Raw genomic sequence first — 26,373 nt, 5'->3', positions numbered from 1 at the left:
TAATTAAATCCCACCACCAGACTACATCCTATCTCTAGTTGCAAATTTGTCTTGTCCCCGGGGCTGCCTGACTTATTGTTTTCTTTTTGGTCAGCACAGCCTTAATGTCTAACCAGTCCCAACTTAGCTCTGACAAGCCCGGACTTGTTTCTGGCAGGGGCTTTTCCAAGCCCTGACCAGACTGTAACAGAACCACGACTGATGATGTCTTTTTTCTCTCTTTCTCTCCCTGCTCTGTGCTTTTAGAGTAGGTCAGGGACTTTCCAATCATGCTCAACTGTTCCTGGTCCATCTCGGGAGCAAGGCAGGTGTTGGCAGCATAAACAGTCATGGAATCACAGAATATTCTGAGTTGGGAGGGACCCACAAGGATCATTCAAGTCCAACTTCTGGCCCGGCACAGGACACCCCAACAATCCCACTATGTCCCCAAGAGTGCTGTTCAAATGCTTCTTGAGCTCTGGCAGCCTTGGGGCCATGACCACTGCCCTGGGGAGCCTGTTTCAGCGCCCAACTACCCTCTGCGGGAAGAACCTTTTCCTAATATCCAACCTAAACCTCCTTTGAAAAAGCTCCAGTCGTTCCCTTGGGTCCTGTCACTGGTCACACCGAGCAGAGATCAGTGCCTGAAGGATGGGAGACTGTCATAGGTTTACTTATTCTAAAAAAAAAACAGCTTGGAATTTTTTTCCCCTTCACCACTGTGAAAGAAAGGTGTTGAACGAGGGAGGGGGAGGGTGGTTGGCTAGTGATTCACACACACAAAAGAACTGGCTGGCAGCCTCACATTCCAAACTAATGGGCCTCAGAAGACTGGAGGAGGAGAGAGGTAAGGGTTTTTTTTCTCCTCTGTAAACAGCATCCTCACTTTACTTTTGCCCTAACTCAGGGAAGATGTGTGTGTGGAGGGGCTCCCAGGTTCATTTTGTTTTTGGCCAGGTCATCTGTCTGCCTTTGGCCCCAGTCTGCTTCTGTTCTCCCATGCCCTGTTCTGCTCCCAGCCCAGACCTGCCTTGGATTTCATAAGAGAAGCCAGGGCCATCTGTGGAGGAACCTTTGAGGGAAGTGGCCGCCCCTTTCCTCCTCTGATCCTGTGTTGGCAGCAGCTTGTACCCATTGACAAAGGGCAGGGGGAATTCCAGCCAGAGCCAGCTGCTGACAGCATGAGTCCATAGGAAGAACCCCCTTTCCCCTTTTCTCCTTCCCTTCTTGGTGGTGGTGGGGGGGGAATCTCCATTTCAGCTTCTCCCACGCACCGGGGCCCCCACATAGCAACTGCCAGAGCCCAACAGCACCCCCTGCCGTTCACCACAGAGCAACTGCAGGCTCTGCTCCTACAGTGATCCAACAGCACCCCATCCTGATCGTGTTTAGAATTGCGCCAAAAGGCAAAAAATACTGAACTGTTTTTGGTGGGAACTTTGGGTGCAGGAATGTTGTTTGGGGGTGGTTTTGTGTTCTTTTGTTGTGCTGCCTATACACATATATCCTTTAATAAAGAGCTGATATATTTTCTTTCTCCATATTTCCTCAACTGAAGTCTCTTAATTTCAAATGTACAATTGCTTAGAGGGAGGAGTTTGGTTTTCCTCACAACTCATCCTCCTTAGCAAACACTTCTGTCTTAATAAACTGAGACAGAGACACACCTACAGATTTCCTGACACCTTCCCACTCTTGTCCAACACTTCTCAGGACTGTGACAGCACACAGGGAAACTTTTAAAAACCTGGATTTATTCTTGCATCATTTCACTTGCACAACTAAAATCTCATGTGTGTCCAACATTTCCCAACCTAAACCCGGCAGGTGTCCCCATGGTGACTAAAGCTGGGAACTGCCCAATTCCTCACACGGGGAGACACATGTTTAGGACTTTTGCTTAATTGGACCTTGTCTGTAAAAATTTCTCTTTTTTTTAAGAAAGAAAAAAAGAGGAAACTGTATCCTTTGTTTGGCAGCAAAAAGTGCACTAAATAGTAACACCACTAGTGGGGAGGGGAATTTCACAAATCTGGGTATTAACACTGAAAAAACTAATAAACTATTTCTTTTATCCCTACTTGACCTCCACAAAATAGAAGGTTCTCATCACACAGTCTGCAAAGGCTGCCAGGATCTAAATTCCTCCTCAGTAACTGGAGGACTGGAATAGCGGAATTCTGCACAAGCTGTTACCAATGCCAAAAAGCCTTCCAGAAAACTTGCCACAGATTCTGTGGCTGCCCTATCCCTGGAAGTGTTCAAGGCCAGGTTGGACAGGGCTTGGAGCAACCTGGTCTAAGGGAAGGTGTCCCTGTCCATGGCAATGTGTTGGAACAAGATGATATTAAAGGTTCCTTCCAATCCAAAACTTTCTGGGACTCTGTGGGGGAGCCCAGCTGGCTCTGGGCTCTCTGTAAGTTAAAATACCAAAGATAGAACTTCTTCACTTGGCAGAGGGTTAACCACGGACAGTAAGGACTGTGACACAGAATGGGTATCCTGTTAGCAATACCGACCTATTGGGTTTGGACACGTGTGGTTATGTCCAATCATGAGTTGTCATGTTAGTAGTAAACCAATAGTGCGTGTACATGTGTCACCCAGAACTGTATAAAGGTAGATACACTGTTGTAATAAAGAGTTGATTTCCTGAAACCCTGTCGCTATCCCGCCTCAACTGTGACATCCTTGCTATACAATAAATCTCCATTTGTTCTGTCCTGCTCCTTTGCCTGCTGTTGGAGGCGGGGAGGGGGGGGGGGGGACTGCTGAGGTCTCAGAGCACCAGTCTGGTATTATTATTATTTCAAAGGGAAAGGTTTGCATTTGAAATAGGGGAGTTTGACGACAGATTACCCTTTAAATAAGTTTGGCATTTTGACTGACCAGTCAATAAAAATAACTATTATTTTGGGGAGAGATGAGCACTGGGCTTTTTCTTTTTAGTTTTCTTGTATTTCAGTAAAGAGCAAGTCCCACAGCCTGTGGGATGTTCTCCTTGGATGGTCTAACACGTTCCTGGTTCTGGCCAGGGCAGAGTTAATGTTTTGCAGTAGTTGAGGGGATGTGGCCAAGGGGGCATGGTTAGGAGGTTGTTCTCTACCACCTCACATCATTGCTGAGGGCAGGAGTAAGGGAGTCTCACTGCCAGGAAGGGCATACCTTCCAGTGGGGAGAAAACATGATGGGGAAGAGCAAATCAGTATTTGTTTATTGTCATGACTTTCCCTGTAAATTGTTTCTTTGTCTTCTACGTTTTCTTATTAATATTGTTGCTGTTACTGTTAATTTTCTTCTCTCATTGCTCTTTCCAGTAAGTTGTTCTTATCTCAACCAGTGATCTTTGCCTTTTGAGTTTCCAATTGGAAGGGGAGGGGAAGAGAGTGGTGCTGTAGTTTTAGTGGGAGTACTAAATTGAAGAATGCCATTCCTAAACCATGACAACCTTAACTGGCACCCAATGTGAGACAGGAAGGGTTGAGACAACAACAGATCTGCCCAGAGAAGGTTGGAAACAAATTTGATCTAAGTACTTTTTGTATTAAGTACAAAGCCACTGGTCACAAAGTTGCTTGGTCTGTCCATGTGGGTATGGTACCTGTATGTGCTCCTCATGATGATATTTGTCAGAGTAGAGAGAGGGTTCAGCTGCACCTAAACTCCTGTCTGAGAAGGAGTTTGGGAAGCAAGGGAGTCCTTTCTGCACCTCGTGACTCAACAGCAGGGCTTCTTTAAATAACTTTGACTAAGCCTTCCACTCCCACCCGCGTGGAGCAAGTGGATCACTCTGATCACGCAGTAAGCTCTGATAGGAAACCCAGAGATCTTGGAGATCATCACAAATTGGCCAGAATGTGAAAATTTTGGACTGTACTCAGAAGAGGAAGAGGAGTAGGTGACATATGCTGAGGAGGTCCTACCGTAACATCAGCTACCAGAAAATGAAAGGCAACACACTCTCTTTGCTGATAGTTCCTGCTGTATTGTAGGGACACATTGAAAATGGAAGGTTGCCGTGTGAATCCCTACATGGCGAGTCACAGAAACTATCGAGGGAGATAAGGTGGATCGAGTCAGGTTGCAGAGATGGCAGCCATCCAGATGACTTTCGATACGACTGAATGAGAGAAATGGTCAAAACTCTACATCTCCACTGGTTTGTGGACGGTGGTAAATGCTCAGTGGGGGTGGTTGGACCAATGGAAAAAGGCCAATTGGCAGTGCAGAGGTAAACCCACCTGGGTTGGTGAATTGTGGCAAGACATCACTGCTCCAGTAGAGAAGTTGGCTGTAAAAGTCCATTATATAGATGCATACGTGTGACCGAGAGGACGCGGAGTAACTGCACACAGACCAATGTGATCGATAGGCAGATCTCGTTTATTATGTGTTACAGTGTTTGTTTTATACTCTTACACACCTACATGTCACTACATTATTGGTTAACTATAAGTACATGTCGCTGCATAATTGGTTTGCAGTAGTTAAACACACTTCTTACTACTTAGTACATGTTGCTATATGATTGGTTTGTATGGGCTGTCCATGCAGAGATCCCCCCCGCAACCCAAGATGGGAGGTCCAAGATGGAGCGGGGTACCTGCTGGGGACTTGTGGGTCATGGAGAGAGAAGCCCACGCTGAAGCAAGTTTTTCCTGGGTAGGACTCATGGCCCTGTGGGGGACCCACGTCAGTACAGTTTATCTGTGAAGGACTGCACCCCCACGGAGAAGTGACCCACGGGACAGCAGATTTGGAAGAACTGTTGCCCGAGGGGTGGGTGAGTTGGAGAGGTTCATGAAGGACTATCTCCCGTGGGAGGGACCTCCATGGGAACAGGGGAAGGACTTAGAGCTGTGGCCCCCCTGTAGCCTGTGGTGAAGACTATAGTGACACAGGTGTCCCCTTGTAGACTATGGAGGACCTTCGGAGTGCACAGACCCGACTGCATGCCATGAAGGAGTGACCAATGGGACAGCAGAATGAAAAGAGCTGTTGCCTGAGGGATAAACAACAACTGACCTCCCCCTTTCCCATCCCCCTGCACTGCTGGAGGGGGAGGAGGGAGAGCATGGAAGGAAGGAGGGGTAGGGGGGAAGGTGTTTCTAAGACTGTTTTATTTCTTGCTTTTTTGCTTTTATCTTGTTAGCAATAAATTTAAGCTCTATCCCCGTATTGAGTCTGTTTTGCTCATCAGTGAGTCTCTCTACTCAGGAATTCTTCAGTTGGTTTTTTTCTCTCCTCTGTGGAGTTGTGGGGGAGGGCGGGGGGGGGGATGTAGCAGCTTTTTGGGGTATTTTGAAATCCAGCCAGGGTCAAAACCACCACAACACAGTACCTGAAAGATGAAGCCAGGGATGTTACTGTGACTGAGTATGTGGTGCTGCTGCCTTGTACATGATGTGAATTATTTCCACAGTCAAACTGAATCCGAGTGCTTTCCCTAATGCTGGAGGACATGAAGGGTGAGGAATGAAAGTGTCATTCAGGTTGGAAGGGACCTTCTTGGATATTTGTAAAAAACATTGTACGAAAACTGGGTGATAGTAGGCAACACAAGGAAGTCAATAAAGGAGCAGGCAAGGCAAGGCCAGAAAATGTAGGTGTTTGCAAGGCAAGGGAAGGTAAGGGAAGGGCAGGCAAGGCCAGGCAAGAAAGGGGTAGGCAATTCTAGGCAGAGGCTGGGTATATAATGCAATGCAAGGCAAGACAGGGTAGGCAGGCAAAGGCAAGGGGTGAGTCTTCAAGGCAACAGAGAGGTAGGCAAGGAAAGGCAAGGCAAGGCAATGTCAGGCATGGCAAGGAAATGCAAGAGTCAGGGTATATGGTGGAGAGGAAGAGCGATATGCATTCCCTGTGACCTCCTGGAAGAGGTGAAAGTTCCTGCAAGTAAAAAGGAACTCCAGCATGCTTTAGGATTACTGATGTTTTGGAGGAGGCATAGTCCTGATTTTTCCATCATAGTCTGGCGTTTATATGACTTTACTAAGAAAAGAGCTTCTTGGGACTGGACTCCAGTCTATGAGGAGGCCCTAAAAAACTGTTGGTCTTTGAGACCATAATATGCCAAGTTCTTGGACCCATTCATCCACAGGACCCACAGGACCACAGATGGATTGGGGTTTTGCCATTGTCCCAGTTTAAATGAGACAAAGGTCTTTTGCTGAGGATGGATTAGGAGAAAAAGACCCAAACTTCCTTTTCTAGCAATTATAAATTCGAAATTAAGAGGCTCCGATTGAAGGAAAACAAATTATGGAAAAGGGAAAAAATAACAGCCCTTTATTAAAAGGTATGTGTGTATTAACAGGAACACGAAAAAAAACAAGTAAAACAAAGAAGCAATACCCCTATACCCACCAATAATCCCCTTCAAGAACAAAACCGATAAAACTGGCAAAAGGAAAATTAAATAGTTCAATTTTTAGCACCCTTTGGTGCAGTTCCAGCCACAGTCAGCAGGGGGTGCCGTCGGGTCACTGGAGATGCAAAACTTGTAATGTCTTATACCATTCACCAGGTGGCGCTGTTGAGTTATCAAAAAGTGCAGAACTTGTAATGTTCTATAGTAGTCACCAGGTGGCGCTGTTGGAGCACTGGAGGAGTAGAACTTGTAATGTTCAGTACCGGTCACCAGGTGGCGCTGTGAGATCCTTGGTTGCCGCCAGGTGGTGATGGAGGAGGGGGGAAGGGGGAGGGAAACAGAAAGTTCTCCCAATGGAAGAAAACTCACGATTTTCAGTTGGTGAGGATTTCGCGGTGGGCCAGGCCCGCAACTAGCAACAGTTGAGCAGAGAACAGCAGCAAAACTCTCCTCCGACAGGAAAAGACAAAGAAGAAACCAGTCAGTCTCTCCTCCCTGCTGCCGCCACTCCTCCGGCTCCAGAGCTGAGCTCCAATCCCCCAAACCCCACCTCCTTCCACCCACACATCCTACCCTTCCTCAATTCCTCCCCCTTCATTGCTAGGAGATTAATGTCTCGGTCATTTAGGGATCAGGCCAACTCCTTTGTTTATCTGATGGCCCATTAACAAAGCACACATGCGGGGGGGGGGGGGGGGGGGGGGGGGGGGGGGAAGGAAAGAAAAAATTCCTTGCTAAAATCAGAACTATGAGAGTCATCCATGGACTGTCAATTCATATGTGGCAGCACAGGCCAGAGGGTTCCACTTGTCCAATCCAATTTCACTCACGCGGTCTTAAGGATGCTGAAAAGTGATATTCTGTATGGGGAAAGGGTTTGCTTGTGGTGAACTTGGCATCACAGGAAGCAGGTAAAATTGTGACACAGCAGGTCTCATACTGAGAGGTCCATTTAAGGTCCCCTTAAGACAGTTATCTCGGGTACACACCCTCACCCCCACCTAGCTGGGGTGGCACAAAGGAACACTGTCAGGAAGTGGTCTGCACAACTAGAGTACTATCACCACATTCACAGGGTGGAGAAAGGACCACCAAAAAGTCTCTCTGTACAAGAACCCACTCAGACTGAGCCCCAAGAGGCCCTTCCTCTTTCCCCCATTAAATTTGCACCTCCTTATACCTCTGATTAACAGAATGTTTGGTTTACTGATGACTCCTCTGCAGGTCTGGCTATGGATCTCATGGGGCTGTCACCCACAGGGACCAAGCTGCTGTCGCTCCTGACTGCGGCATGGGCTGTGGGACAGCCCCCTGCAACTGCTCCCTGCGGTTATGCCCAGCTCCCCCACAGGTGTCCCCAGCACTGAGGACACACAGTCAGTGGCTGTTGGTGACTGCGGCGGTGGCCATGTCCCTGCCCCTGGCAGGAGCAGACGGGGATTTGGGGGTATTAACTGAATTTATTGCTAACAAAATAGTAGCATGATAATGAGAAGTAAAACAACTCTTAAAAACACATTTCCCCCATTTCTCCCTCCTTCTTGGACTCTCCCTCTTCCCCCTCCAGCAGTGCAGGGAGGTGGGAATGGGGGCCATGGTCAGGTCATCACAGGTTGTTTCTACTGCTGCTCAGGGAGACGAGTTGGAGTCCTACCCCTGCTCCAAAGTGGGTTCCCCAAAGGGTTCCAAGTCCTTCCAGCAAACCTGCTACAGCATGGGCTTCTCTCTCTATGGGTCCGCAGGTCCCTGCCAGAAGCCTGCTCCAGCATCGGCTTCCCATGGGGTCACAGCCAGAGGCACGTCTGTCCTGGAACCGGCTGGCATTGGATCTGCTGGGCATGGGGGAAGCTTCTGACAGTTTCTCACAGAAGCCACCCCTGTAGCCCCCCCGTTACCAATATCTGGCCATGCAAACCCAATATAGGGGGATCCCCCGGAGGTAGGTTTTTTTGGGGGTCCTGGTGGTTTCTTCCAGCAGAGCCCGGCAGTGGGCGGGGGGATACAGTATCCCCCCCACCGCTGTGGGCATTGTTCTTCCTGAGTCAATCCCTCCATTGTCAGCCCAGAGCCACAGTCTCTGGTACCGACAGGGTGGGGAGGGGGGTACCCGTTTTGGGGACACCTCAGGAAGGCTGATGGGGGGGAACCCCAAGACCCATGGAGTGGGGAGAATGCAGAGCAGCGATACCAGAGCTGGGGGACCCCCGGTAGCCTTGAGGAGGGGGAACCTGGGACTCTAAAACATCAGACCCTGAGAAGGGGGAGGCCCGGCAGACTGGAGAGGGGGGGAGCATGGAGAAGGGGGACCCCTGGGTACCCTGAGACCTTGAAATGGGGAACCTGGAGAGAGGTGACCCCTGGGAACCTGGGGATGCCAAAATGGGGACCCCAGAGAAGGGGGTCCTCCAGGATTCCCAGGACCCCCAGCCATCTTGGAGAGGGGGTGAACCTGGAGAGGGGGGACCTTTGGGACCCCCCGCACCCCAGAGCAGAGAGTAAGGAGAGAAGGGACTGTTGGGACTCCCAAAACTCCTGATACCCCTAACCAGGGGGATCCTGGAGAGGGGGAATCCCAAGATCCCCAGCAGCCCAGAGAAGGGGGACCCCAAGAACACCAAAGTGGAGAGACTGGAGAGGAGGGACCCCTGGAATTCCCAGGACCCCCTAAGCACAGGGGGAACCCCCAGAACGCCAAAGTGGAGAGAGCAGAGAGAGGGAACTCCTGGGGTGGTTTTTTTGGGGTTAATTTTTGTGGTTTGGGTTTTTCTTGAGCTGAATCTTGGTGTTTTGGAGGGTTTTATGGACACAAGAGGGTGACGACTTCTAGAGATGGACTTGGGTTGGAAGAACCCCCAATCCAATGCACTCACACCTTAGTTTTTTCCCCCAAAACAGGATTTCTCATTCCCAGTCCTTGACCAGCTCAAGGAGGAGGCTGAGAGGAAGATGATACAGAACACCCAGGCTGGTCAGGAGTAAGCCACTCCACCTTTTCCCCTCTCTTCTCCATATTCCAGCCAAGCGTCACCTCTGGCTGCAGGACAACCCTGCTGCCGATGCTATCCTGCCAGGGACAGATTTGGGGGAAACTCCTTCCCCTTCCCTCTGGCATGGAAGCAAATCCCTTTCCTCTCCTTCATCTTCCTCTGGCATGGAAGCAAATCCCTTTCCTCTCCTTCATCTTCCTCTGACATGGAAGCAAATCCCTTTCCTCTCCTTCATCTTCCTCTCCTTCCTTCCTTCCTTCCTCTCCTTGTTCCTTTTCCTTTCTTCTTCCTTCTCCTTGTTCCTCCCTCTTCTTCCTCCTTCTGCTTCCTCCTTCTGCTTCTTCCTTCCTCTCCTTGTCCTTCCTCCCCAAGGCAATAACCTGAGGATAGAGATGATGGAAGACAAATCACAAATCCCCCTGGCAGGACCTGGTGAAAGAGACCATTTTGAATGGTTCCATGGTGCAGAAAGTCAACGAGGAGGAAAAGCCACAAAGATCCCCCATGGGGATGAGCTCCAAACCCAGTCCACAGTGCTCTGAGGAGGAAAGACCAACCCTATGCCAGGAAGGTGACCAGAGCTTCGGTCAGAGCTTCGGCCAGAGCTCCAACCTGGTGGTCCAGCAGCAGCTCCATGCCAGGGAGAAACCCTACAAGGGCTTAGAACCTAGGAAGAGCTTCAACCAGAGTTCAACACCTGATCTACCACAACAACCACACTGGGGAACAGCCTTACAAGTGCTTGGAACGTGGCAAGAGTTTCAGTAAAAGCTTCAACCTCATTACTCACCAGTGCCTGCACACAGGGCAGAAGCCCTACAAGTGTCCCGAGTGTGGGAAGAGATTTCAGAGCAGCTCCCATGTCATCGAGCATCAGCAGCAGAAAGAACTTCAACCTCAGCTCCAGCTTGATCAGACACCAGCGCATTCACACTGGGGAGAGCCCCTACAAGTGTCCCGAGTGTGGGAAAAGCTTCTCCGTGAGTTCTTCCTTAATCAAACCTAGGTACCCACCAGTAAGGGAAGCCCTATGAGTGCCCTGGCTGTGGGAAGAGCTTCATCCTCTGCTCCAACTTCATCACCCATCAGAGGACCGATGTTGGGAAGACACCCGGTGACTCATGTTGCTGGTGATCCACATTGGGAAGATGACTGGTTGGTCATCTCCACATCCTACTGATTCCCCATAGGCACCGGGTGAACAGGGGGGCAAAAACAGAGCAATGTTGGAGATTGATTGGAAAGAGAAGATTAGTTGACTTTAGAGCCCCAGAAATCTCACCTGCTCCATGGAATTGTGTCTTCTGGTGGTGGATCAAGCAACACTGGTGTTTTGCCAAGGGCATGAGGGTCAACGCATGACACACAGATGCCAAGTCTAAGGAACAAGTGTGTAATTTTACTATAGTGCAAAACAACCAAGAATTAAAGAAGGATAAGCTCAGCAATGCACTTAATCATTACTACAGAGAGCACCTCTCATCATCACCATCATGGTTAGGCTTCGCGAACGAAGATTTGAGAAGGACTCTACCCATGCTTACTGCAAGTGCACTGATGGCTAAAAAGGCCAATGCGAGATAGACAAGTCCGGTTGCAGAAGGCACAGCGGAAAGAATCCCTAGGTGATATTGACAAGATGCGATGTCTCTTCTCCTGGAGAGTGATCCTGCATGTGTTCTCAAAAAAAGCAGTGGCGTTATAGATAGTGTGTCTCCAGGTCTCCCAATTGGAGGTCAGGGTAGACCAATGATGATCAATATGACGAAGGTTGAGATATTGTTTCAGGGAGTCCTTGCATCTCCTCTTCAGGGCACCTCTTTTGCGACAGCCAGTGACAAGTTCACCATAGAGCACAATCTTAGGGAGGTGATAGTCCTTCATCCTGGAGACGTGCCCTGCCCAATGCAGCTATGTTCTCAGCAGCATGGCCTCAATGCTTGTGACTGCTGCCTGTTCAAGGACAAACGCATTGGTCACATAATCCATCCAGTGGATATTTAGGATTGTACGGAGGCAGGGCTGATTGAAGTGTTCTAAGAGTCGCAAGTGGTGGCAGTAAATGACCCATGATTCAGACCCATATAAAAGAGTAGACAGTACAATGGCTCTGTAAACACTAATCTTTGTACTTTTTTCATATGTTTATTACACCAAACTCTTTTGTGGAGTTTACCGAAAGCTCTATATGCCTTTGTTAACCTGTTGTCTATCTCTTTGTCAATTTTACCATCTGAGGAGATGATGCTTCCCAGGTAATTAAACTGCTGGAGTGACTTGAGCTCTGATTCGCCAATGATAATATGGGGATGATGAAAGACTCCCTGAGGTGCAGGTTGGTAGAAAACTTCTGTCTTCTTCAAACTGACTTCCAGTCCAAAAAGCTCAGCAGCCTCTGGAAAGCAGGATGTTAAACACTGCAGAGCTGCTTCTGTGTGGGCGGTGTCATCAGTGTAAAGCAGTTCACAGACAAGATGATTTAAAGTCTTAGTATGGACCTTCAGTTGCCTTAGGTTGAAAAGGTTTCCACTGGTCAGATATCAGATGTAGATACTGTTTTCTTCATTGAGATCTGCTGTGGCCCTTTGGAGCATCATGCTGAAGAAGACTGTGAATAAAGTTGGTGCAAGAACGCAACCTTGTTTCACACCAGTGGTTATTAGAAAGGGCTCAGAAAGTGCATCGCCATATCTGACTTGGCCACGCTGATCCTCATGAAGCAAAATGATCCTTTTGAGGAACTTCAGGGGACATCCTAATCATTCCAAAATCTGCCATAAACCTTTTCTGCTCACAGTATCAAAAACTTTGGTGAAATTACCAAAAGTTACATAGAGTCCTTTATTCTGTTCCCTACACTTCTCTTGCAGTTGTCTGAGAACAAATACCATGTCTGTGGTGCTCCTATTAGCTCTGAAACCACATAGGCTTTTCAGGTAGGAGGTCTTCTGCAATAGCGGATATTAATCTATTCAAAAGTATTCTTGCAAGGATTTTACCAACAATGGAGAGTAAAGTAATACCTTGGTAATTTGAACAGTCTGATTTATCTCCTTTCTTCTTATACAGAATGATGATGACTGCATCACAAAGATCTGATGGTAATTCGCCTAGTTCCTGACAAACGTACCACAAATTCGTGAAATTTAGCATGGAGTGCTTGGCCTCTATGCTTCCACTTCAGGTGGAATTCCATCAACCCCGGTTGCCTTGCCAGTTTTCACCTGTTGTATAACCTTAAGAGTTTCTCCCATAGTAGGGGCAATATCCAATTCATTTTTCACTGGTTGTTGTGCAATGTAATGAATAGTTGAGTCTTGAACTACACAGTTGGTACTGAAGAGAGTCTGAAAATGTTCAGGCCATTGATTCAGAATGTTTTATCTGCGAGAAGCATTTCACCATCTGCGCTGAGTAAAGGGCTTTGAAACGGGTGTGTAGGTCTGTACACTGTTTTCAAGGCCTCATAGAAGCCTCTGTAATCACCTGAGTCTGCACATAATTGAATCTTTTCTACTAGATTGATCCACCACTTGTCTAGAAGTTTCTGTTGGAGCTTACTGCATGCAAGAAGAAAGGCTACTTTTCTTACATAGCAAGATGGCTGAGCAAGGTGTGCTTGGTGAGCAGTTCTCTTCTTTAACAACAATTCCTGGATCTCTTGATTGTTTTTATCAGACCAGTCCTTGTTTTTCTTGAAAGAGAACCCTAAGGATTCTTCAGAGGACTGCAGGATGCTATTTTTAATATGTTGCCAAAGTGCTTCGGGAGAGGGATCTATGGGAATAATTTTCAAGTCTAGCTTGAAGATTTGCCTGGAAGTTGTCTCTCACTGTAGCTGTTTGAAGGTTGTTAACTTGAAGTCTCCTCCTTAGAATGCCACCCCTTTTAGGTTTGAACTTAAAGGTGAAGTTAAGTTCACAATGCACAAGGCGATGATCTGTTTGGCATTCTGCAGTAGGCATCACTCGGGTATGACGAACATTGCAAACATTTCTCTGTCGCACGAAGACATAATCAATCAGGTGCCAATACTTGGATCGAGGATGTATCCAGGTTGTCTCAAACTATCTTTCTGCTGAAAGATACTGTTGGTGAGTTGCTACTCTGCACAAAAATCTAGCAGAAGGCATCCATTATCTTTGCAGTTTCCAACACCACGCTTGCCTGCTACTCCTCTCCAGGCTTCAGAGTTCTTTCCCACTCTGGCATTGAAATCACCAAGAATTATGATCTTATCATCTGCAGGAACCTTTTGGGTAAGATGGCGCAGGTCGGTGTAGAATTTTGTCTTTTTCGGCAGGGTCAGCTTGGAGAGTTGAGGCATATATACTTAAGAGAATATGTTTCTTGTTGTGTAGTGGGAGGCATAAGGAGATAATACGATCAGAATGACCTGTCTGCAATTTTTCAAGTTTAGAGGCAATAGTTTTTAATCATGAAACCAACTCCTGTAAGATGACTTTCAGTTCTGGGTTTACCTGACCAAAAGAGTGTATAATCGGCACCATGTTCTCTAAGACTGCCTTCCTAATGGAGACAAACTTCACTAAGAGCAGCAGTGTGGATGTTGAGTCGTGACAGTTCGTAGGCAATAGAGCAGAGCAACACTCAGGATGTCCACTATCTGCAGTATCAAGCATGGTTTTGATGTTTCAGCATGTGAGTGTCAATTTGGAAACACCTTCAAAGGCATATGTATGCCTTTATCTCTTAATCTTTATTTGACTGCATCAAAAGATGCCCATTGGCCACGGTTAACCAACCGGGTGAAGGGTGGAGATGAGCTTTGGTTAGGTCACCTTTTCTAGGCCCCTCTTCATGTGGAGCAAGCAGTGGTCTCCTTGAAAAAGACTGCTTGGTCATTCAGGATGTTGCCAAACATGACTGTCATCTCCGGGGTCAGTCTCAGACCACCAATGTCCTGAACGGTCTGTATGCAGGGTTGGGTCTGCAGCTTCCAGTGTACCTTATCACCTGCCATTTTGTCCCTCGCCTGTTGCTACAGGACTTTACAAGTGTGGGTATATCCTTCAAGCCTGTGCAGTGGTTTTTTTAGGTGAGGTTCAGCATGCGCAGAACTGGTCCCACCCTCTACTCCTGAGGTTTATCTGCCAGGGCCTAGCAAGCTTGGACAGAGACAGCAAGGTCCTCAGTATGTAGGTTTAATTAGAACATCCTTCTCTTGGATGGATGACCTTACAGGACTAAGCAAGTTCCGTCTACCCGGGTTTGAAATTAGAGTTGTCCTTCTCCAAGGATGACTGCCAGAAGGTTAGTGAGCCCATTCTGCCCATGGACACATTTTATCTGACCCTTCAGTTTTGACCTGTCTGGCATGGGAGACCCTACCGGAGGCATATGCCATCGCCAACACAGCTCGCAATCTCATAAGGGCATACAGGCTTCTCCCCCACTAAAATGATTTGGACAAGCCCTTGTCTCCCTGCTTTTGCCCTGCAGCCTCCTGCACTCTAACCCAGGGACATTTCCTTGTCCTAAACACCCTTCCAAGATGCTATAATTCCAAAACAAACCGTTCCTGGGCAGAAGTCGCAGGCAAACCAAGCCCAAAACATCTCACCCTCACTGGAACAGAAGCAATCTCGACATACCCCTGGGTGGGGCGGGCACACATGTAAGGGGTCCTGGCATCCACCCGGGACTCAGGCACCTCCCATGGCCCCAGCCCAGCTTAAATCCCCCCAACCCCCAGAAAAACCCGCTACCCACCCTAACCTTACCCTCCCACCCACTGTGTCACCACAAGATCCCCCTTGCACTGCCCACCTGTGACCCTCAAAACAGGACTGCCCCGTCCTCCCTCCCGCCGATCCAGGGATCCCACAGGCCCCCCCCCCCCCCCCCCCCCCCCCCCCAAATGGGACTGTCTCACTCGCCTCCCCTGTCAGTCTGGGGATCTGCCAGACCTGTCTGGTCCCCTACTGGCTCCCACCTGGACCGACCTGGCCTGACCCCAAAACCCAGTCACCGTTCTCTATGGCAGGCGGCCATCCGCCATCTGCTCATCCCTTTCTGCCACGTCGCTGTCGAAGTAGAAGTGGCACTGGCCCATGTGAACTCCCCAGTGGTGGTTCCTCCATGGCAGTGGCTAGACAGCACATCTAGTGATTAAGAAAGTTACATCATTTAGATACATCTAAATACAGAAAGATAAAGATCATATTTTGCTAACAATTTACATATTTGATTAATAGCTCAACAGTTTCCAGCTACAACTGGACCAGGTAAGTGTGCCAAGAGAGAAAGTTTTTGGTGACCTCCTCCTTCTAATTGCAAACTTCTATGCACTCCAAAATTCAGTGGCAGTGACTTTCCCCTTGCAGCCTGTAAACTGTACACACCCCACAATGCACTGCAAGTTCTTCTCAACTAGATGCACCTTCAAGCACTTTTGGACTGGCAGAGTCCAGACCATTCACTACAGCTCCTGCACAGAAAATGGGTCAGGGCAAAACTAGTTGCTGGGTTAGCCCTTCTCTTCACAGCCTTTCAAATCCACAGCACACACTCAGGTTATGCATGTTCCTTCTCTTCTGCAGTGGCCACCCACAGAGAGCTGTAACCACCCACCATGTCACTGCCAGTGGTGATATCAGGGTCCCACTGCCCCCCCCCCCCCCAGGGTCAGCAGAGGGTTTGCTGTCCAATGGGGTCACCGACCTCTCACCTCTGCCCAGATGTGCTGCAGCCTGGCCCCTCACTTTCTCCCTGAGCACTCTGCCCACCCATCCGCTACTTGGGGTGGAACTGCTGCAGTCCGGCCTGGGTTGCTCCCTGGTGGCAGTTAAGTGGAGAAATGGGGGGGGGGGGGGGGGGAACCACAGGCAGTGTGGGGGAAAGGCTGTAGCTAAGGAAAAGGAAGGCAGATATGATTCTGCTAAGAGAAGAATAAAGTTGAGTAAAAAGGGAGAAAAAGTGTATCTTCCCAGTCATCACTTGGAAAAGTCTGAAATTATTGTCTGTTTAAGCAGAAATAAGGTCTTACCACAAAGTCTTAGGTGGTCTTGCCTAATGTTAATGCACCATTTAAGAAAAGCACCCACTAAAGTCTTTTAAATATTCAAGATTTGATTGCAAGAATGACAGTCTACTGTTGATACCATATGATCAAATCATGTCTTGAGCATGCTTTCATCTGTCTGATGGTTTGTAGGCAAAATGGATTTCTTGGTGGATGCTGTAGAGGTGTGTTTGATTTTAAATATGTGGAAAAGAAAGGGTTTTGCACCTAAATTATTAGAGACTATGGTTGAGGTCTTGGGGAAAAGAGAGGTTGTTTTGCTTTTCTCAAGTTGCCCTGTCTCAGCAGAGATGCAGGGAGAGTCAAACTGCTCACTTTTAAACACTAACCAGAGGGAGGGGAAACTCATCTCTACCCCATTTAAGTGTTTGAGTTACTGCTTTAACAGATGCTATCTGTGTGATGGTTTTAGTCTAGACCTTCCTTGGTAACCAAGGAAGTGGCCATCTTCCCAGTATTCCATATGATTTTTACGTAAACCAGGGTAAAAATAAGATAGAGATTAGAGACCTCTCTCTCTTCTCTTCCGGTGAGGTTCGGGAGCAGTGGGTCCTTGCGTTATCTAGAGGTTGAGACCTGCAGTGACCACTGGTCTGCCACACGGGAGGTTGGAGAGTGCTGGTTGTGTCTGGCAATCCGGTTTTTTCGAAGGGACATGGTGAGATTTTGATGCCCAAAAAGGGGGCAGGTGAATAAAACTCCTCAAAGACAGAATTTGAAGTCCATAAGCAGCAAGGTATTTATTGACTATCGACGACGCCAGGGAGATTTACCAGTTCAGGCCAGGTAAAAACTCCAAAGTGATTCAGTAAGAACAAGCAATTTATACAATGTTCTGATCATGATTACAACATAACTTTTACATATTCATATTATTGCATCATTTAATTACAATATTCATAACAGGTGGAGTTGGGGCGGAGATGGAGGCGTGGTTTCCATTTTGAGGAATATTTTAGTGGGAGTTCCTGTTTGCCTTCATCTTAGGGTCTGCTTTTCCAATTCTCATCCTCACGTCACCCCGGTGACCTTTAGTACTTTCTATTGTTCTGTGTTCTGATCATTCATGCTTAAAGAAACCCTTGGCTTTAGGCCTACCTCACTTATTGAAATGTCTACCTTGGCTCCTTTGGATGAGATTTATGGGCGTTGAGTACTTTGTCTAGTGTTTGTTGTGGTTCTTTTAAGGTCTGATGCCCTCAGCACAGGACAGAGTCTTCCTGTACGAAATGCGGCTTACAGTAAACGAAATGTAGCTTACGTTAAACTGTAAGTGTACAGAGGGCAGGGGGGTTCTTATGGGCTTGCAATAAAAATGTTTCGGTTAACCCCTCCTGCTTCATTCCCCCCTTTTCTTAGAACTTACGAATTCTTTCGTCAAGTTCTAGGGAAGTGTGAGTGTGCATTATCGCCCATAATATATGGGTCCTTTTGACTATAGAGTGTAACCCGTACCACAGCCATATATTTAAAAGGGATAGTAAAAGCATGGTTATTACTATAATTAGCATTAGATGCATTAAGTAGTTGAATACTTTTGTTGCTGAAGGGGATTGTCCTGTAAAGATATCCCACCAGTGATGTTGTCCTGTTTGTTCTATCTTAGTGAGGACATTCGTTATATTGGTGGAGTCGTGTTCAACCTGCCAAATCATTCGTTGAGACTTTTTATTCACTTCTTGGACTAATCTCTCTATGTCTGGATGCCTAAGCATTGCTTTAAAAAGATTAATTTCCATTCCTATCTGCAATTTTGGTGCATCATGGTATAAACTATATTTAGCTTTGATCAGTTGTCTAGTGGTAATAGGAACAGTATAATTAAAATCACAACCCATTATTTTAGTAAAATTACATATACAAAAGTTAGTATTATTCGTTTCTACATAGCAAAGATCAATAAAGACATAATCACAAAATGTTCTAATAGAAGCACATCCATTTCCTACATAATATACTTGCGATTGGTTTATATTATGGGGAAGCATTTCAAAAGTGCACATACTATTTTCAGTATCTAAACACAAATCTTCATTTTCTATGACTGCATTTTCCCAGATGTACCCTAGTTGCTCTTTAGGGATACAGGCTTCTGTACTGATTGATTGCCATTTGTTTTTGGAGGAATCATAGTGTGCCCATACGTTATGATTTATGGGTCTAATTATGACATTCTGGTGTATCGTTCCTAAAGTCAGAACAGGAAAGATAGTTCTTTCTTTAGCTGCACTAATAGTAAGCACATAAGCTTCAATTTGTTCATTTTGTGGATTAAATGTAAAGTTCACTAATTTCCACCACGCCTGATAATTTTTCTCAAATTGAGTGGTGGAGCTGTTTCTGGCTAGAATTTCTTTTATCTCCTCGGGTAGTATTCCAGATGTTCCTTCTCTTAGTATTCCTGCAGCTACAGGTTGTACCCACTGTTGTGTTTGTACGCACTGGAAGGCGAGTGCAGTTTTCTTGTTAATTTTTCCAATATAATCAGTGATTCTGAGAAAATCTTGGGACGTATGGTTGGTAACCAGAGTTAGTAATCGAATTGCTAGCGACTACGTTTCAACTAGAGTAAGCATGGATGAGCTTAGAGGCACTTTAGGTTTTCCTAGGTTGGACGTGACAGCACTTAGTTTATTTACCAGTACCTCTTGATTTATCGTGTTTAAAACTCCTAAACCCATGCCAAGCCACCCGGTTGCATCCCTCCATACGCGTCGTGGGTGTGATCTGGCAGCCAGCCATGCCTTCCAGCCTTTAAGGCTCTGTTGTATGACTGGTTGGCAGTCTTTCTGTATGTGTGTGATGTTTATCTGAATATTTACTTGGATTCTTTTCAGTGAGTATGTGGGATCTAATAGTAGTTTAAGCTCGTTAGATTGTCTTACTACATGGGGTCCTATAAAGGTTAGATTGTGTATCCCTTTACAGGTCGGAGTAGGAATTGTGATTTTGTCTGTTACCTTTTCAGGCGGTTCTGTGGTGGGCTTCGCTTTAAGCCAGATGATGAATGTATCAGAGATAGTTCTATCTCTACTTTCCCAAGAGCACTGGACTGACACTGATTGATCAAGTATTAATTTTGTTTCGCACTTGGCTATGTGTTGTTCGTTGTCTTTTATGCTATTTTTCCGGCATATAATTGGACCTTTAGCTTTAATCCAGATGTTCCTATTAGCCTGATTAAATGTGAGTGATTGGTTGGTCAAGGACTTTATTACCATTTCGATCAGTTTAGTTTTCTGCGTTATAGTATTAACACCTTTGCACCCTATTTGTATTATTTCGTTCTGTTGTCCTATTATAGTATATAATGACTTGGGGGGTTTAATCCAGTCCTGGTGTGTGTATGGTATGTTATTGTGGAGGACGTAAATGACCATGCCTGGTCGAGGCGCTGCCTCACCCGAAAATATTGATGTTATAACCTGTGCATTTGACCATGGCCATTCCATGGTGGTGTTTTGAGTGGAGATTATACTTATCAAGAGTCCACAGAATAATGTTGGGATTCGCCAGTCCATGGTCGGGGTTCTCTCAGGAATTCTCTTGGGGGTTCTCTGGAGCCTTCTTGACTCGGGAGTAGTGGATCCAAGCAGGTCGCTCCTTGATTCGGATCGCCGTGAAGGTGGTCAGCAGCACTTGGAATGGTCCTTCCCACTTTTCGTGTAGAGGTTTTCCTAAAAGATTCTGAACATATACCCAATCACCAGGATGGAAAGGATGTAGTTTACAGTCAGGTTGTTTGGGTTGGTTTTCTACCACTATTGTTGCATTTTTATCAAAATGTTTTCCCACCGCTATTACATAGTCATGTATATATTGATTGCCTATTTGATCCACAGCCTCACTGTTAACAACCTGCATTGCATAAGGTCTACCATACAGGATTTCAAATGGACTTAGTTTTTCCTTTGAGCGAGGTTTCACTCTTAGCCTGATCAGAGCAATAGGCAAAACCTGGTGCCACTGTAAATTGGTTTCTTGGCAGATTTTGGTAATTTGTTGTTTAATGAGATGGTTCATTTTCTCTACTTGCCCACTATCTTGGGGTCTGTAAGGGGTATGTAGTTGCCAATTGATTTGTAATGCTTTGCTTATTGCTTTTACAATTTTGGCACAAAAATGTGAGCCTCTGTCTGAGGAGATGCTTTTAGGTACACCGAATCTCGGAATGATTTCATTTAGTAGGACTTTGGTTACTTCCCTCTCTTTATTTGTCCTGCAAGGGAATGCTTCAGACCACCCAGAAAATGTGTCTGTCAAAACAAGGACGTATCTGTACCCCCCTTTTCTTGGAAGTTCAGAGAAATCAATTTGCCATACTTCTCCAGGGAATTTTCCCCTGTTAATTGCCCCTTTCTGTATCCTAGTCCCCATGTTAGGGTTATTTTTCAAGCAGCATTCACATCGAGATGTGACTTGCTTTATTGCTGTGAAAAGTTTTGGTCCCGCTATCCTAGCTTTTAAGTATTGATAAAGGGGGTCAAGGGCCCAATGGGCTTTTTCGTGTTCTGGTTTTACAAATTGCCAGATTAATTTTTCTGGAAGCACTAGTTGTCCTGTCTCTAACTGGTCCCATCTGTTATCCAGCATCTTACCTTTGTTCCTTTGTATCCACCTGTGATCTGAGTCTTGGTACTCTGGTTTAAAATTAGTATCTAATTCCTCTGGGGCTAGGGCTGATATGATTATTTCATCAGTTCTTGCAGTAGCTAATTTAGCTTCTGCATCAGCTTTTCGGTTACCTATTTCTGGAATAGTGTTACCTCTTAGGTGTCCCTTGCAATGCATTATGGCCACCTGATCTGGGAGTTGGACGGCTTCTAACAATCGTAGGATTTCCTCAGCATGTTTGGCAGCTTTCCCCTGGGTCGTCAGCAGCCCTCTCTCCTTCCAGATTGCTCCATGTTCATGCACAGTGGAGAAAGTATATTTAGAATCTGTCCAAATGTTAATTCGTTGTCCTTCTGCCAGTTCAAGAGCTCTGGTCAGAGCTATGAGTTCCGCTTTTTGTGCTGAAGTTCCTGCAGGTAAAGGATTTGATTCGATTACCTGTTCCGTTGTGGTTATTGCATATCCTGCCATTCTTATCCCATGTTTCATAAAGCTGCTGTTGTCTGTGAACCAGTTTTCTGCATCTTTGAATGGCTCCTCTGTGAGGTCTGAGCGGTTGGAATATACAGCTTTGATGGTTTCCAGGCAGTCATGCTCAACAGGCTCTGCTGACATTCTTCCTTCTAGGAATGAGGTTGGGTTGACAACATTAGTTACTTGAATGGTTATGTCGTCGGATTCAGCTAGAATTGCCTGATATTTCAGGAATCTGGAAGGTGACAACCAATGGTCACCTTTCTGCTCCAGTACTGCTGACACAGTATGGGATACTAGAACAGTCATTTTCTGACCCATAGTGAGTTTTCTGGCTTCTTCTATGTTTATTATTACGGCAGCAACTGGCCTTAAACAGGTAGGCCATCCTTTGCTTACTTCATCTAATTGTTTAGAGAAGTAGGCCACGGCTCTTTTGTGGGGTCCGAGTTTTTGAGCTAGGACACCCAAGGCCATTCCCTGTCATTCATGTGAAAATAACCAGAATGGTTTTGTTACATCTGGCAGACCTAATGCTGGGGCTTTCATTAATTCTTGTTTTAGTTTCTTAAAAGCCGTTTCTGCTTCTGGTGTCCAAATTAGAATACCTTTTGCTTCTTTTAACAGTTCATACAGAGGCTTTGCAAGTATTCCATACTGGTATATCCATAAACGACACCAACCTGTCATACCCAAAAAGACCCGCAGATCTCTCACCGTGTCAGGTCTGGGCATCTGGCAGATGGCTTCTTTCCTTTCTGTTCCCAGGGATCGTTGTCCTCCAGAAATTTCGTATCCCAGGTATACCACTTTTTCTTGCACCAATTGGGCTTTCTGTTGGGAAACTCGATATCCGTTTAATCCCAAGAAATTCAACAATGCAATAGTCCATTGTACACAATTTTCTTCAGTTTCAGTTGCTATGAGTAAATCATCTACATATTGTAGAAGGACGCCCTCTCCCTGTGGCCATTCCCATTGCTCCAATTCTTTGGATAATTGATTTCCAAAGATTGTGGGACTGTTTTTATATCCCTGAGGTAAAACTTTCCAAGTCAGCTGAGTTTTTCTACCTTTAATAACAGATTCCCATTCAAAGGCAAAGATGTCCTGGCTCTCTGGGGCTAAGGCAAGGCAGAAGAATGCATCTTTCAAGTCTAATACTGTAAACCAAATTAGGTTATTTTTTAACCTTGTAAGGAAGGTATAAGGGTTTGCCATCACTGGGTGTAGGGTTTTTGTGATTTCGTTTTGCTAGTTCTTTATTTCGCTAGTTCTTGGGTTTGACTGTGTATATCTGTTCTGTTTTTGTCCCATTTTGTCCCTTTTACTCCTTTGCCTTTGGGGATGTTTGGGATCCCTTTGCTGTGTACATAGTATTTTAACTGTAATATATGTAAAAATATATATTTTGATATAATTCGATTGATTTCGGGTTCTTCAATTTTTATAGTTTTTTTTCCTTTGCCCTAAGGGAAGAAGGGAGGGGGAAGGGGTTGTTACTATGAGTTTGGGCATTTGGCAGGGAGCCAGGTCCAAACCATCACAATCTGTCTTTTAATAATTCGTATATATTGGGTCAAATTTTCATATTGGAATTGTTGCCTAAAATCAAACTAAAAAATTCTCAGGACAGTTTGTTAAAGTAAGGTAGACAGCAGTTTGAAATGAGAGGGGGCTCCATTTTCAAATGACTTTGGAAATCAGAAGCTTTAGCTTAGATAAAAATTGTATCTTAATCAACAAAGAATTTGCTTTTTGGCATAGTAGTTGTCTTTTAGGACTAAAATTAGTTTCAGGATGTAGAATGTAGATGAAACATGGGAACTAATAGAGAGTGAACTGTAAGTACACCTGCAAGAAATTAGCTTATATACTTCAAGAAACTTAATCAATAAGAGATTGTTTTGGTAAGAAGCAAATTCAATTAAAGATTGTTTAAGTTAATGGGAAATTCTAGTTGTCTTTAACCAATGATGAATATATGTGTCCTAGTAGGTACTAAAACATTTAGTTTAGGGGTTAGGGGTCAACTGGATCAATCATAGATGCTAGGAAACCTGCCAAGTCGGAAGGAAGACACAACTGCCCCCCTCAGAAGAAATGAACACAAGATGGTGATCTTGCTTTATGAATGAACTCCAGGATGATATTTGACACCTGAATTATGACATAATTCGAGGTTGGACTTATGGGAAGGAGTTTCGATGAATACTGTATTTAGACCCAAAATTTGTACTGCTTCTTCAGTTCATGTATGGCAAATCAATTCCCCGTGAACACCCAGCTGGCATATTAAAGAGATGTCCGATCCAATGATTTCTGGTCATTGGATTTAGTTCCTTTGTTTCAAGGTCTTTATTAAGGCCTTAAGGTGCATAAAATACATTTTAGCACAAGCACACAGAATAGCTGTCACAATTTTATAATACTGGTTAATTATCATATCTAACCATTACATCATGGTCAAAAAACTGTCCATTCCCCGGACTTCCCTCAGGTCCTCCCCTAGACATGCCTCCCCAAATTGGATTGGTGGTCCCAAAAAAGCAATACTTCGTCCCACCTTCATCTTCATCATTCCTCTCTGTCCTGCTTGGTCCACTTTCAAGGATTCTGGGCCTTCTTTGATAGTTTAATCTAAAGTTATAACAAACAATGCATATATATTATGTTCTATTAGTGTTTAACATCCTGCTTCACAGAGGCTGCTGAGCTTTTTGGGTTGGAAGTCAGCTTGAAGAAAAAAGAAATTTTCTATCAACCTGCACCTCAGGAAGTCTTCCATCATCCCCATATCACCATTGGGGAAACAGAGCTCAAATCAGTCCAGCAGTTTAATTACCTGGGAAGCATCATCTCCTCAGACGATAAGATTGATGCAGAAATAGACAACAGGTTAGCAACGGCGTAAAGAGCTATTGGTAAACTCCACAAAAGAGTTTGGTGAAAAACACCTGAAGAAAAGCACAAAGATTAGTGTTTACAGAGCCATTGTACTGTCTACTCTTTTATATGGGTCTGAATCATGGGTCATTTACCGCCACCACTTGTGACTCTTAGAACGCTTCCATCAGCGCTGCCTCCGTACAATCCTAAATATCCACTGGATGGATTATGTGACCAATGCGTCTGTCCTTAAACAGGCAGCAGTCACGAGCATTGAGGCCATGCTGCTGAGAACATAGCTGTATTGGGCAGGGCACGTCTCCAGGATGCAGGACCATCGCCTCCCTAAGATTGTGCTCTATGGTGAACTTGTCACTGGCTGTCGCAAGAGAGGTGCCCTGAAGAGGAGATGCAAGGACTCCCTGAAACAATATCTCAACCTTGGCCACATTGATCATCATCATTGGTCTACCCTGACCTCCAATTGGGAGGCCTGGAGACACACTATTTATAAAGTTGCTGCTTCTTTTGAGAACACACACAGGATCACTCTTGAGGAGAAAAGACAACGCAGAAAGAATCGCATCTTGTCAATATCACCTGGGGAGTCTTTCCACTGTGCCTTCTGCACTTGTCTACCTTGCATTGGCCTTTTTAGCCATCAGCGCGCTTGTGGCAAGCTTGGGTAGATCCCTTCTCAAATCTTCGTTTGCAAAACCTAGCTATGATGATTAGATACATCTTCTACAGATTGGATGGTTTTGCTAAAATCTTTCCTTGAAAAGGACATTAAACAGAATTTCAAGAATTTGGCACAAAGGGTGAGAAAGGGTAGTTAAGGTGTTAAAAGTTTCATTAAAATTCTTCATACTAAGATCTAAGGATCTTAAGGATCTTAAGGCATCAGAGAATGACTGAAACAGTTTAACAGAGCTATACTAAATAGAGAGATTTTGTCTGTGTGCTTCCATTGTTTTCGGAAGGGAGGGGTAGCTTTCGACAAGATTCCTTGAAACAGACCACAGTTCCCCTTTTGAAGACTGGGGACAGGAGCAAGAGCAGGCATGCCAGCTACCTCTGCCTTTGCTTGCTGTGGGAAGAACCAGTCTGCCTGCGTTGTGCTGGAGGAAAGTGGTCTTAAGTTCACAATAATTTCAACATTAGGGCCTTACCTATTTACAGGTTTAGTTTAGGGAAAAAGAGAGTAAAATAAAAGGGTAAGTAGTAAAAGACTATCTGTGTTAACCCTTGTGTATCCCAGGTCATGCTCTGGGTAATTAAAGAGCAAGTTTTTGTAGGTTTATTGGGTATTGTAATTACACCTATTGTGAGAAATTTAATAACAGTTAAGACCAGGATATATTTGTTCATTCTTGTGCTATAAGTTTCATTTTATGAGTCCATTATTTATCCCAGTCGCTGCTTAGAAATAATGCCATGAAATATATATTTTTGGAACTGTTCACAGGAGTTTAAGATGAGTGAACAGAATGAAAGAAATTGTAGATCAATTATCAGAATTTTTCCATACTCCACTCCTTGAGACTCATGGGGTGGGGCGGTGGCTCATGAAGATAAATGTCACAGTTGGAGTGGAACACGACATGGCTTCAGGCAATCAGGAACCAGGAACAGGAACCTTTTATTACAGCAGTACAGCTACATTTATACAGTTTTAGGTGACACATGTACACACACAATCGGTTTATTAGAAACATAAATAACCCACAATTGGACATACATCTATGCATGTCTGAAAGCAATGACTCAGCATTCTTGACAGGAAATCCATTCTGTGTCACAGCCCTTTCTGTCCATGGTTGACATCTTGCCAGGTGTAGATGTTCCATCTTCAATTCTTCAGTTTACACTGAGACCCCAGAACCAGCTGGGCTCTCCCATAGATAAAGTCAATGATTGCAATCAAGTTTAGATTCTTGATAGTTGGGATACAATGTTTAAGCCAGGACATGATGTGGGAATTGTCATTATCATAACAGACTTCTCGAGGCAAT

At 45.4% G+C, this 26,373-nt stretch overlaps 1 long non-coding RNA gene across 1 annotated transcript; it reads left to right on the top strand.

Moving 5' to 3' along the window:
• The first annotated feature begins 2,691 nt into the window (after window positions 1–2,691).
• Window positions 2,692–12,996, top strand: LOC114071607. The gene is made up of 3 exons (XR_003574064.1): window positions 2,692–2,702; window positions 5,341–5,350; window positions 12,878–12,996. It is a non-coding gene; the product is annotated as an uncharacterized LOC114071607 (long non-coding RNA).
• The last annotated feature ends 13,377 nt before the right edge of the window (window positions 12,997–26,373 follow it).

The sequence above is a fragment of the Empidonax traillii genome, unplaced genomic scaffold (assembly GCF_003031625.1).
Source record: "Empidonax traillii isolate 1590-97213 ecotype Southwest subspecies unplaced genomic scaffold, ASM303162v1 scaffold2141:size42994, whole genome shotgun sequence".
In the NCBI taxonomy this organism is placed as follows: Eukaryota; Metazoa; Chordata; class Aves; order Passeriformes; family Tyrannidae; genus Empidonax; species Empidonax traillii.
This window is presented reverse-complemented; position numbering and strand designations above follow the sequence as displayed.